Below are 14008 nucleotides of genomic sequence, written 5' to 3' on the forward strand. Positions count from 1 at the left end.
TCTGTTATATGTGAGTCCCTTCTGATACTGAGAACATCATATTGTCTTCACAAAGGATTGATGCTGTTTATTGGACATAAAACTAAAGGGGACGCTAAAAACAATTATAATAATACAGTATCTGCAGACAAATGGCTTTTCTGACACAAAACAACAAAATGAGTTATTGCTGTAAGTGTCAATTAATGCTTTTAAGACGCTTTAATTGTACAGTATCTATTTCAGACTCATGAAATGTAGAGGTAATTTGGGCTAAAAGAAGATATGATTCACAGTCGATATGTAACTGTGACTTGACAAGGGGCTTAATAGCTGCCTGAGGCAGATCAGAATGTGTGATAATGAGAATCTAGCAGAAAAACACATCATGAAACTGAACTGCAGAGTTTCCCTGGGTAAATGGTGTCAGTGCTGGTCACGCTCCTTCTACAAGGCAAAAAGGCAGAAGCAGTCAGTGACTGCTGCAACCTTGGAGCTAGTTACAAAGTACTTATTTTTGAAGTTAATACATGTATTCATTCATAGTCATATTAATAGATAAATGTACATCCTTTTTTTTTTTTTTTTTTAATGCAGTTTGGTGAAATGCATTTTAACATGACGGAGAAGTGGGATCATGATAAAGCCTTCAATTTACTGTGCTCCGTTGTCTATTCATGTCCCTTGCCAAGCCCTTTCTGGAAAGCTGTAAAAAGAAAATTATTTGCTGGCTTAGGTTTAGACTTAACTCTGTTCCCTTCATTGCTACTGTACTCTTCTCTGCAGGGGATCATTTTACATTTTCTAAATTGCAGAGAGAGATCGTTGTGTTGGCAGGGTTGTACTGAGAAATGGGTTTTAATGAAGTGCAGTCCACTTACTGCGCTGGAACTTTAGCACCTGCAAGCTGAATGATAGCATCCTGTCAAGTTGATGTTGATGACTTTGTCACCAAGGGGACAGATTTATTTCCACCCATGCATTTTATAGCAAGATTGGGCTTTAAAAATGTTTTGTCATGTTGCTTTATGACTACCTGTATTTTTCTGTTTGAGAATATTGCTACTTGGAAGTAAAACAAAGGGGAAGCTACTGGCTGGACATTAAGGTGAGATTCCTCTCAAGTAAGTTTCTATGCTGCAGATGTTTGTAGCCAGGGCAGGTACACAACCTTCCCTTTAGAATCAGGGGAGAGAAATGGGTGGTTCATTTAACCTTTTGTAGACATCAAATTTTAATTGAGATGAACCCCATTCCAGCCTCTTTGTCTATAAACACCATCCTGTACCTGGCTCTGCAAACAGTATTCCTAGAGGCACACTGATAAAGGACTCCACATTGCTCATAGGCTGCCCCATCAGGAGGAGACTGGTTGTATCCGTGCTGCATATCAGCTTTCATTTGAGAAACTCTCCAAAACAGATCACTCTCCAAAACTGATCACTTTCCAGGACTTGTAAGGCCCACTTGGAGCAAATTAAGGAAAACATTGCAGACTATCTCTAAAGGAAAAAATCCATCCTATGTTTTTCAGGATCTTATCTATGAGAAAATTCTGCACCTCTTAGAGGCTTCCTAATGAGTGACATGTACTTTCAGTTTATGCTTGCTCATGTCCTCTCTCCAACGGCTTTTAAATCCAGTTGTGAATTTCAGCCACATGAAAAAGAGACAATAATGTTTCAAAGACACTGTATTCCTAATTTTTTTTTAGAAAATTTGTGCTTGAATACAGAAGAAAAAGCCTAGTGAATGTTACCATAAAAGAAAGGCAGCACCGTCAGCTGCTCATGGACTTGCCCCTGGCTAAACTGAGGTACACACACACTGGCTGCCCTGCCAGCACCAACAGGCTCTGGACAAGCCACTGTGCCCTGCTCTTTCTCTAGCTGCAACCTAGGGATGCAAGAGGAAAGCAAGGACTTCAGAAATTTAAGAGCAGAATCTCAGGTTGCTGAGAGAGAAAGGCATTAGGAAGCTGCTGGGTGTGTGATGTAATGCTGAGTAGATAAAAATCTATATGAATCCAGGCTTAAACTGATTGTTCTGCACATGTCATTTCCAATCACTTGTAACATTGTAAATACTGTTCACTTCTAGAGGTCAAAGAAGGATCAGGAGAATTTAAGGGAATAAAATGTACATACTCTTCAGAAACTGGAGCAAAGAGCTGACTTGCTTCACCTGCAGCATCACTTCCTGTAATCCCCCATTCCCTGCTATAAAATCCTCTTAGCATCCCTCTGAAACACAAGTGTAAAGAAAATTGCACTCTGTCTGCACTTCTATTTAGCTAACAGAAAAGAGGTAATCTCTGCTGCCTGAGTATTGTCCAAATGTTATACTTAATGAGTCTACTTAAACACCTTAATGAGAGAAAAAGGTATGGAAAGGCAGCTCCTTTGAGCAATTTATCACAGTATAAGGGAAAGCTCGACAGGGGAAATTCTGCAAGCCACAAAACACAAATTCAGTGTGGAAGTGAATCCAGGCTGAAACATCTGTAAGAAAGGAAGAAAAACTGTCCCCTCACTCATGAGACTGGTTATAACCAACCCAAACAACTGCTTAAAATCAGCACGTGCCTGTCTCTATTGTGTCTCATGACTTAGACCTCCTCAGCCTTTGATTTTGTCTTGGTATTCAGAGAATCTCGTGGGCCTTGTGATGTTCTGCCAGTGTTCCCTGTGCTGCTCTGCTCAGTCCTGATTCTCTGGCCTGTCCTATTGACCAACTTCTTGGCCCTTCAGCTTGAGACTCCATGATCCAGGAGTTAGCATAAATAAGTTAATTTCATGCTGTACTGAACACTGTGCATAAAACACATGCCCTATTTTGTAAGCTTTAAATGGTAATGGTATGTTTTGTTATTTTGTTTTTCGCCTTTGTTTGCTTCCTCAGAACTAAACCTTTTGTCTGCCCTTTCTAGACCTTTATTGTGTCCATCATTCTTTTTATCTGTGCATTTGCTTTCTGTCTTTATGGACTCTTTTACTTTTTAATGAGCCTGGATATTTGACCTGTTTTCCACCTTAGAACAGATGCAGTAATCTATTCCCTAGAAGTGAATGTTCAAGACATTATTGCCCTTTTGTGTGGAGCTCTAGAATACTCACCATGGCAGCCATTCGGTGTCTGTGCTCAACAGTATAAGGTTTTGTTTTTGAGATCTCAAATTAGTTCAAAAGGCAGTATCGAGCTGACACAAACTTTAACAGTGATGTTCTGTTCACATCATTCCCTTTTAAGAAATTCTTTTTCACTGTGTAGACTGTGAACAAGTCCTTGTTTTTTAATGGGTACATTAAATCCCACTCTGCAAGCTCTTACAAAATGTTTTCCCTTAGCAATATAACAGTTCTGGCCAAAGTCTGATTGCTGTAAATACACACGTCTTGCATAGTGTTTCAGCGGGCTGCATGTGTACACTGATTCCAACTATGATTTTCAGTCTTAGGCCTGTAGAAATCCAGGAATTCCTTATTTTTTCTCTGTCCTTCATTGCCTAAGGGTTTAGTTACTCTCTATTTTGTAAAATTGTTTTCTGTTCCTTTTAACTCTTGCAATCAGATCTGGTTCTCTTTTGCTAGTACCAAATAATCTCTGCCTTTTCACAGGTTCAAATACAGACTGTTGACTGGATTTTTCCCATTTATTTTTGGCATCTGATTCCCACTACAATTTGTTCTGACACAGTGATTATAATACCAGAATATGGTGTATTTTGAGTTAAGACAAGTTATGCTTTTTTCCTCCTAGAAGTGATACACCCCTTCAGTACCTTTTGTGCTGCCTGATCACTGCCTCAAACTTCAACACTTCAACTTCCCTATGCAAACCTCATTGCATGAAAATCTAAAGCCAATCTTCTAGCAATATTTAAAAAAATATTCACTTTCATCTTTCTTTCGTATTGTCTTCCCAGAAAACATAATGGTCACTTGAACTTTTTCCCCTTGCCTGATACATTTCTGGAAAATGTCATATCTCTTGCAGTTTTAACCTTATGCCTCTCCATGAAGCACTATATCCACTACTTCTTTCTACTTCTAAAACCTTCTCTCTGATTTTGAATTTACTTTTTCTTATTCTCTTGCTCCTTGCATCAAGGAGTATTCTTTGGCTTGGGAGCTTTTTCAGAATTTGGAATTATAGCTTTTAAGCACAGTGAGTCATTACTACGACAAAAGGTAAAAAGAAAGACAATGTGAAGAAATAGTACATTAAGGAGGGAGACAAATCTATCTAGCCCACTCTGAGCCTGCCTGCAGACAGCTACCTCTGACAGGATTGCTCCAAACCAGCACATTTCAATCTCTGTCATGACCCCTTGTCCTCACATGCAGTCTATAATCACCTGCCCTTGAGGAAAAAATACTCACTTGGTCAGAAAGTAAGAAACATGTTAAATAAATATTCTGGACACTGAAGAAGAGCTATGTTCTCTGTGCAAGAGATGGTGTAGGTAATTATTTCAGTTATTGACAGAGTTACAGATAGCTTTAAAATATGAAACCTTTCTCAGCTATTTGTAAAAATACAAGTTGGATAAAAAAAAAAGATTAAAGGATTACATTGAGCTGTGACTGTGAAGAGGATCTGTGCTTCTGGAGACTGATGTTTCTTAAATTATGGAGGGTTAATATGTGTCTGAAAGACACAGTTAAACCCACTAAACACATTAATTGAAGAAAAGTTGCACTGCTACCCTAAAAGCTGATCCCAAAATGTGCTGTTTTGCATTTGCAGGATGAACCATACTAGTGACTAGTGTGTTGTTAGCAGTAATAAATATCTTTTGGAATGGTTTTTAATGAAAGCCTTGAGACAACAGAGATGAAAGAGACAAAGGTTTATGGGCTCAGGTAAGAGTCACAGCTATTTTGAAAGGTGCACCTTGTTCAGCAACAGAGACAAGGACCTAGCAAGAGGCAAGGCTTTAGCTCTGCAGGCATAACTAACAGCAGGAGGTGAACAATTTAATGATGTGAAAGACAGCTTCTATGGCTGAAATATGGAGGATAATAGGTCTGGGAGAAGGGATGCTTCACTTTTTTTTAAAAAAATATTTCTTTTTTCCAATAGCTGACAACAACAGCAACAGCAGCTGGAAGTACCTGAGAGTGAATGACAGTGAAGGAACCAGGATGAGTGGCAAATTACAGTAAATAAGAAAAGTGACTTGAAAAGGCCCTGGGCCCCTAGTGGCTCTATGAATAGTGAATTGGGACAACAAAAGCAAGAGTGCACTTTGAAAGAAAACATGAATGTGCTCTTCCTTCTGGCGACATCTGAACCCTTTCTCAACTTATAGATCAATGCAGAAGCAAAGATGTGCTGAATCTTTCATGTGGCTGTGCTGTTCTATAATAAAACCTGAACAAACAGGTTTTGTTTACCAGCTTTCTAGTGAAGCCACATTTTTCAACCAGGACTCTTCTCATGCACCATTCTCCAGTCTACTGAATCAGGTTAGGTCTTCCCTTGACATTGACAAAGAAACACCAACTTCCATTAGAGAGTCTCTTTATAATGGAAACAATGTTTAGTTTTTCAGTATGAGGAAAAAAAATTTTTTCCATCAACCCAAGAGTTCAGTGAAAAACAGGTGCCACCATTCTGTGAAGTTGGCAACAACTTTTGGTGGTGTCTGAATAGACAGACTTTGCAAAAAGACCTGGATATGAGTCATAAGCTTCCTCCCCTTGGATAAACAGCTTCACGTATGTATTGTCCTGCTTGTTAAGTCACTTCATTTTTAAAACTGGGTTTTGTCAAGGCAAACAATATGCTAGATGCCTTGTGAAGTACCTACAAACAACTTTCTTAGCCAAGGATGGGTTCTTGACCTTTTTTCTGCCACTGGGAGTCTCAGAAGAAGCTTGGGTCAAAGTACTGTATGTCAGGGAATTTTGTTCTGACTCAATGTACATAGCTGTACAATGTTCCCTGTTTAGTGAATTACTTTTGTCTTCATATCATTATGTTGCTTTAGCACCTCCTTTACAGGACTATTTTTGAAGGGCAGCAGCTGCAAAGAAACTGGCAGCAGCATGACATCTCACCTGACAGCAACACTTCCTTCTCATTGTAGTGACCACAGCTTGCACACATCTGAAAACCTTGTCTTCATTCATGAAAAAAATAAACCCTTTAAATAAGACCTGCTATTACTGATAGCCCCTCTCTGTGTAGACCCTGGCCAAGACATGAATAGTCTTTCTGATAGTTCCCTCCTGTGTCTGAATGCAATTTCATGGAAAATTAAATGCGACAGTAGAACTTGCCAGTGACTGTGAAGTGAATGATAAGTCTTCTCTCTGCTCCCCAGTACATTCAGTGTTCATAGCACTGAGTTTGGCAGAGCTGCTGGGTTTGCTCATTTCCTTTACTCAGAGCCAAGATTCCCAGTAGTGTCAGGACAATTTTAGAAGCAAGATACACTCAACTGAACGTCATCTATGAAGAGATGAACAGGTGCTTATAGCTGAGTTGTCAAGTCCATATATTACCTTGATGGGTTTTTTCTTTTTGAAATAGACTAATTTTTGAGTATGGACTTTTGACCAGTCCTCAGATTTCAGGAAGCAATCTACTCCTGAACTGATTCATTCTGGGGAAAACAAAAATGCAGAGAAGATAGAAACAAGATCTGCAGTATGCAGAGTAATTTTCATGGGTGGAGTAGTGGCGGTGCCTGTTGCTGGGGTTGGAGCAGTTGCAGGGGCTGTTGTCACATTGTCAGATTTAAAGACCTTTTCCTCCTGAGGACACTGAGCACTGTTGAACATGGTTTGACAGGCCTGGGCCAGGCCCCAACATGTTGTAGAGACTTGGTTCTTCTGTGGGGTGCCAGGGTGATAAATAAACTTTTAAAGAATATTTTGCTTCTTTCCTGGATTCTGCACATATTGAGGGGTAAGGTACAAACACACTGGAGGTGCCCACTGCCCTGGGGACTTACTCATACAATCCCACCCACCCCATCACTCTGAACTATCCAGTTTTTGGGCAGATCTCTGGGTAATATTCTTATTTATTTGTCTGGCCTTAAAGAAGGCCTGAACCATATGCAAGAACATGCTGGCTCCTAGCAAAAAGACCGGTTTGGTTTCAAGGGTAGTCACAGGATATTAAAAATCTTTAAAATTCTTGACTACTCTAATCAGCCTGGAGGACAAGGAAGGAGAAAAAAAAAAATAGGAAGGTGTTTCCCCCATATGTTGTTCCTCTGAGAAAATGGAGAAAAAGCCAAAGGTGTGATTTTTAGTTGCTCCAGTAGATGACTCCCAAAGCACAGAGGTGCCTGCAATACTGAATACATCCACTAGGTTTGTGTCCCGACAAGCAGCACTGTCATATCAGAAAGACGTCCTATGAAATACACCACAGAGAGCACGTACTGCAAGTGAGGCATTACAGGTGTAACTCAGACAAAACACCACAAATACGAGGGCAAATAAGTCCACATTTTAACTAGCAACTATTGTTAAACCAATACAATGAATGTTTATAGCAATTTTCTTTTAACACACTCTGGTCCTTATCTCAACCCTTGGTTCCCCTTTCAGGTGCCAAAAAAGGACTGTCATGGTTTTAAGCCCAGCTGGAGACAAAATACCATCCCAGCTGCTCATTCAATCCCCCTCTGCCTGATGGAATGGGGAGGAGAATTGAAGTAAAACTTGTATGTTGACACAAGAACTGTTTAATAATTGAGAATAGAGTAAAACACAAGAATAATGGTAAATAATGATGATAAAAAGGAAATAAACCATTGATGCACAGTACAGTTACTCATCATCTGCTGACCGATGCCAGACCTCCATTCTCAAACCCAACTGGCCATGCTTCCAGGTAACTCCCCCCAGTTTATATACTAGGAATGATGTTCTCTGGTGTGGGATATCTTTTTGGCCAGTTTGGGTCACCCCTCCCTTCTATGCTCCCTCCCCGTATATTTTTTTTTAGTGCATCTCTTTACTGAGACAAGGAAAAACGAAAGTCCTTCACTAAGAATGAAATGACTCTGCAAAAAAATGCATCAGTGTGTTTATCAACACCTCTCTCATTCTGAATCCAAAACACAGCACTGTAACAACTACTGAGAAGAAATTAACTCTATTCTAGCTGAAACCAGGACACTGGGATAGGTAAAATAGTTGTTAAGCAATATCCAGAATGCATTCTTCCATAATACCCTCTCCCAAGCCTGCTAACTCAATGGATTTTAATTTCTTTATGCTTTGCTACATTGCATGACTACAAATTATATTTCAGGGAAGGCACAGAGTTGGTGAATCCACCTGTGTAAAGAAGTGATAAGGAAAATTTATGAGAATCACGAAGTAAGGAGCTGGAGGCTAGGGAGTTCTGTGAGGAGGACATGGACATGAACAGGGTATGGACACCCTGACATACAATCAGTGAATTTAGTCTACAGATCTTGAAATTTACAACCTGCAAGGCTGAAGATGTGGCAGTTGACATGCTCCAATTGAATTGGAAGTGTCAGAGACCCCATGTTGCTGTCCAGATCAGCAAAGGCATAAATCAGCAGGAACCTAGCTGGAGTATCTGAATGGATGCTCATACTGCTGAGTAGTGGCTTGCAATAGGAGTGGGTCTGTGGGGTGAAACAGCTGCCGCTGGGGATCCACTGTCCACACTGTCCAGGGAGGGGACATGCAGGGGATGGAGAAGGCTGTTAATGCCATTAGTGTTTGGAGCCCACTAGATACAACCCAACCTGTCTTCTGGTTTAATCTAATCTGAAAGCAAGCCATCTTGTGTACCCTGAGACAACTCCACAAAGCAAACAAAAAGAGGATTGATAGGGTGACTGACTTTAAAAACATACCCTGAGTGTAATACCCTCTCCATTTCTCTAACAGTATATAGTAATAACCTGAGTGGAAATCATTCCCATGGGCAGGAAAAAGGTTGGTTAAGAGGAGAACTAATACTCATGGGAAACAAAGCAGTGCTTGTTCCAGAGTTCTCTGTTTAGGATGTTGAAGTATTTCTCACACAGCTGTTAACAGTTTGTAAAATACCACAGACCCACAACTCCAGCAAATGCTGATCACCTGTGCCTGGGTCTCTGGCACCACAGACCTCTGATCCCGCTGTGGGCCCTGGGGTGATGCTGCACAGCCAGTAACACAAACCTGTTTCTATTTCCTCTGATCATTAATCACTCAGGATTTCATTGGTACTTAATGGCAATACTTTGGGCACTCCTATAAAGACTATAAGATTTCATGTACTTGGAGCCCTTCTGCCTTTCTAAGGCACTCACATTTTCTTTTTCTAGGAATAGCCTTGCTGATAAAATGAGTCACCTAGTCCCCTGCCAACAGCGAACATGATGACTGACGCTTAAATGGCACCTTTCACGCTAGGAATGTTTAAACCTATGTGTGGAATCCTTCCCTGGCTGCTGGCTGTGCTGTCAGTACGATGCCAGAGCCTTTCTACACACACAGACAGGAGGTCTCAGCGTGAGGATTCAACACCCTTCTTTACTGCCTTGGAAAGGATCTGTGTGTGAGGCTCTGACATGGCTGGCAGGCTTAAGTATTACACAGGGAGTTATGGTGCTCCTGCATGGAGGCCACGGAGGCCATGTTGCAGGGAACAGCAATGCAAGGGAACTGTGCAAGTCCACTGGTGAGGTTGCTGCAGCCATGTCACAGGCACCTCTCCTCATCCCTCCTAATGTGCCAACAGCTTGATCCTCTAGCACACCAGTGGTCTCCTGCATGCTGCAGAGATCCAAGCAGTTGAGCATGAAAAGGTAAGTGACATGAGCCTTATGTTTATTCTGTTCCTACTGGCTTAACATAAGCAAGACTTGACTGTCTGCCTTAGAAGCATGAATTAATTTCTCAGGGATGTGGTGCCTAGCAGCACTAGTGTTGAAAGAAGACTAAGTATTTAATATTGATATTTTATGGAACGCTCTTCATGGACAGAATTCGCAATACAAAGGCATCTGAGGAGTACACAGCTCAGCTGTTCCTTCAGCCAGCTGGCCACACACATCTTCAGCTTCTCTACCACAAAGTACCTGATTCAGAGAAACCTGTAAACTATAGAAAAGGAATTAGAAAAGTAAAATTGAACTTCATTTTTTTTTAATGAAACTTGAACTTCTGCAAGTTCTTACAAGACAATATTGCACATATCAAATAAAAATATACTTCAGTTACAAGGGAAGTCAGTGCTGTTACAGCCAGAAGCAAGCAAGTGAGAGATTGAAGAGGATGGTGTCATTCAGTGTTGATGGGAGCCTTGGTCTTTTGAAAGACTGTGCACATCTGTCCAGCAACATCAGTAGTTTTCTATTTAAAGTCAAGTACTGGTTCACTAAACCTGACTCAAAGATAACTGCAGCTTGTTTCATAAAACTGGAAAATTAATTGGTGTGAAATGTATTGGAAAACAGAATAGTAATTCATATGCCTCAGCAGTTTCCTTATTAGGTAAAACAAGCTTTTGATTGTTCTTGCAGGGCATACAATATCTCAATATGCTGCAAAATAGGCTTTTAGAAAATGAGACAGCATGACTTGCATACCTCAGTGACCACTTTTGTGACAAATGCAAATGAATACTTTGAATCCAAGGTCAAAGTCTAATCATCAAAATGGCAAAGGCTCAGTCACTAATTTCTTTAGATGTACTCTTCACCCTACATAAACAGCCTGCCCTGGGCTGACTGGGACCCAGTGGGGTTTGCAGAGGACAGGGACCACTGGTTGTCCCTATGATGAGTTCCCTAGACAGCTATACTGTAAATTCTTCACAGCAGATGCAAAAGAAATCAGCATGGGATCAAAATCCTCCTATGGAAAAGGAAAGACCACACATTAAAATAGCGAGATTAGAAGCTCGTAAAACAAAAGGGTGGCTTAGGGTTCTAGATGTATCATATTACAAATGATCTTTTTACAGTTGGCTCTACTCCTTGGAACCACTGAATCATTTCCTACTTGGTCATGTTTGGAAATATCAGCTTTTTCCAAATGAATTCTATCTGGTTGCATCAACTGAAAATTCAGAGTGGCTCAGTGTCTTAGTGTGGGAAAGACAGTTGCATAGAAGAATATAAATGAATTCATTATCCTGGCAGAATTAAGCTCATTTTAATAGCACCGCCCCCTAACCTGAACAATGCTAGAATAAAAATTAAAAGGTAGGTCCTTTAGCAGGAAGGAAGTGTTCCTTTTTTGTTCTACATTGTTTTTTTCAGCAAGTGATGATAATAACATCCATAATAATAGGATGCCGGAGGTCTGGATGCTCTCTGCCTCTATCCCTGAGGAATGGGGTGATGAGAAATTATGTTGACTTAACCATATGTCCAGAAGGATTAATTTTGATTCTGTAGTCTTGGTATCAGCTGCTACCTCAAAGGAGATGAGTGTGATGGTGATGTTTCTAGGCTACTGATTACTTGCTATCCCTGACCTGAAAAATTACAAGATCCCTGAATTCGCATGTTTCCAGCCTCACTACAGACTACTGCCAGGAGAGAGAATTATAAGAGATGGTGAGACTGTTTTAAATACATCTTTACATCTGGTCAAGACACAGATTTCTAGTCCAACAATTACATCTAGCCCAAGATGCTATTTCATGGTGTGGGTTCATTCAAGTAATATCTGGAATGAGGTTGAGTCAACACCATGTAGTGCATACCACAGTAAAATCCCTGTCCAAGCTGGCAGAACCCCTGTGGCCAGCAGCACCTGCACAGGCATCAGATCTTCTGTGCCTCAGTTCTTAACTTATGTGCCCATGTTATGTGGGCAACATACAAAATGTGATTTGCTTGGTGATTTTGGAGTGCAGACAACTAATTTTTAAAACCTTGTCAGCCCCTCTGTGGTTTGTGCCCTTCCTGTGACAGCACTGCAAGCCTGCTCAACACACCAGACAAATCCTCCAGGGTGCTCCCAGGCCACCCCCATCAGCTGGTGGATGGACTTTTTGCACGGGCAAGCAGCTGGCCTGCCACCTCCTGCCTCGTCCCCTTCCCCACAGGCAGCACCCAGAGCAGCTGTATGGGGCTGGTGCTGCTGTGCCATCAACCAGCCAGAAGCTTCTCTTTGAACACTGCCCAAGTGACTGGGATTTAGAGCGTCTGCTTAATGGCACTAGTACAGGCTAATGGAAAACCAGCTTGATATAAATGAGCTGTAATAATCTCCAAGTGAATGATTTCTTGTGTTTTGCTAATATTTTTAAATAAATCCAACACCACGTTTCTAGAAGATGCCTACATTGTGAGTGGACTTTCTCACCATACAAAGGGTTTCACTCTGCTGATGCCTGTTGTCTGCAGGAGAGTGGAAAGAACTTGGTCACAAAGCAGTGTCCATGGACATATAATTCCCAACATGACATTTATACCCTAACCATATTGTGTTTCCAGACATTCATTTGTAAAGATTTTCTTTTTCTCTTCCTGAAAAAAATTGCATTTTTATGGGTAAAACAATCAGTGAAGGTGGCCATGGTGCCACTATCCCCTTTAAATTATCAAAAATAAAAAATAAACTTAAATAATACAAAGGACAACCAATTTCTGGTTGTTATCTATTATTCATATGCATTGTCAATAGTTCATTAGTTCTGGTCTTTTTTCCCATGTCAAAAATCTTATTTTTCATGCCTACAGTCATGCAGAAGAAAAAATAGCATGATCAATGACCTCAATACAATGAAAATAACCCATTTAAAATTATCTGTTTGCATATAGTCTAGAAGTGGAAAACTTCAAATTCCATCTCTGAAAAAAACCCAACCCAACAACATTTCAGGGAAATGAAATTTATTTTCAAATAGAAATTAATTCTCACTGTTTTGAGTGAGGTATTTGAATGAATTCTTGCAAATAACACTGGCAGAAAATGGGATGACTTTGTAAACAACCTGTAAAAAAGGAAAATTGCACTTTTCTGATAACATATCCCTCTTCATAAAAATTGCAGCTAGTCCTACTTAACCAGGAGCTGTTTGTGAAATGTGAGCTGAAATGTGAGCATTTCTCAAAGTGATGAATGGTGTCTCAGCATTTCCTTCTCTCTTTCTGATGATTTGTTATAATGACAGCAGCTTTTATCATATCTCTGTTTGTGAGGCCCCTCGCTTTCTTCCTTCTTTTACTACAAAAACTCTCAAAGGAAGCTTTTGTGTGTCAGGAGAAGCCAAATTAACATAATATGCAGCATCTATAAATAGTTACTTCAAATTAGGCTTCTACAAAACCTTGAAGCAATATTTCTTCTTTTTTTTTTTTCCCTACTGCTGGTAAAAGATACAATCTCTTATCACTTTTTTGCTTTGTAAAACATTAATGTTGTTGTTCTGTTTTTTGTAGGTTTTTCAATGCTTTGATCCAGCCACAGGTAAAGATGGCCAGTTCGTTGTTCCTGTATTTTGAATTTGTGCAAAAAAGACCTTGTTAGAAATATGGCACGTGGTAATAGTAAATTAATTACCAAGGACAAAGCCAAATTATCTGTTTTAAAGACAGATCTGGAAAACATGGATTTTTCATAAGCTTTTCTCCTAAATTTTTTTCAAACCTTTTCAGAATTGCTTCTGAATGTAAAAAAATTGTAAAGAACTCATAAACTGAGAAGGATTAAGACAAGGGTAATTAAATCAATATCTGGTATGGGGATCATGAGAAAATGTTAGCCACTTTTTGTACATCATAACAATCAAGTTGTGAAATTATCAGCTATCCAATGCAAATGAAATAACCTAATTATTTCCTTTTTTTCCTCATAATTCCCAACCAAATAGCAAAATTCAATTCCACGTAACAAGGAAGCTCAAGAGGAATTTAGACAAATTCCTGGAAGAAAAAAAACCTTAGGTTTTTTTTTTAACAAGACAGTCCAGAGCTAACCAGTAACTTGGAGATTTCACAGAGCTGAGGGTTTGCACTAAAGGAAAGCTTACTGTTTGCATCCTTCTCCTTTTGCTTTTTTCCTCTCAGACATGGCTGGAG

General features: G+C 40.0%; 1 protein-coding gene across 1 annotated transcript in view; it reads left to right on the forward strand.

The window, feature by feature from the left end:
- HACD1 (3-hydroxyacyl-CoA dehydratase 1) overlaps positions 1–6140 on the forward strand; it is a 31145-nt gene extending 25005 nt beyond the window's left edge. Inside the window, exon 8 of the transcript XR_008438553.1 lies at positions 5065–6140. The gene's annotated coding sequence lies outside the window, so the exon portion shown is untranslated. The remainder of the gene's footprint in view (positions 1–5064) is intronic.
- Positions 6141–14008: the final 7868 nt, after the last annotated feature.

Source organism: Vidua macroura, chromosome 1 (assembly GCF_024509145.1).
Source record: "Vidua macroura isolate BioBank_ID:100142 chromosome 1, ASM2450914v1, whole genome shotgun sequence".
In the NCBI taxonomy this organism is placed as follows: Eukaryota; Metazoa; Chordata; class Aves; order Passeriformes; family Viduidae; genus Vidua; species Vidua macroura.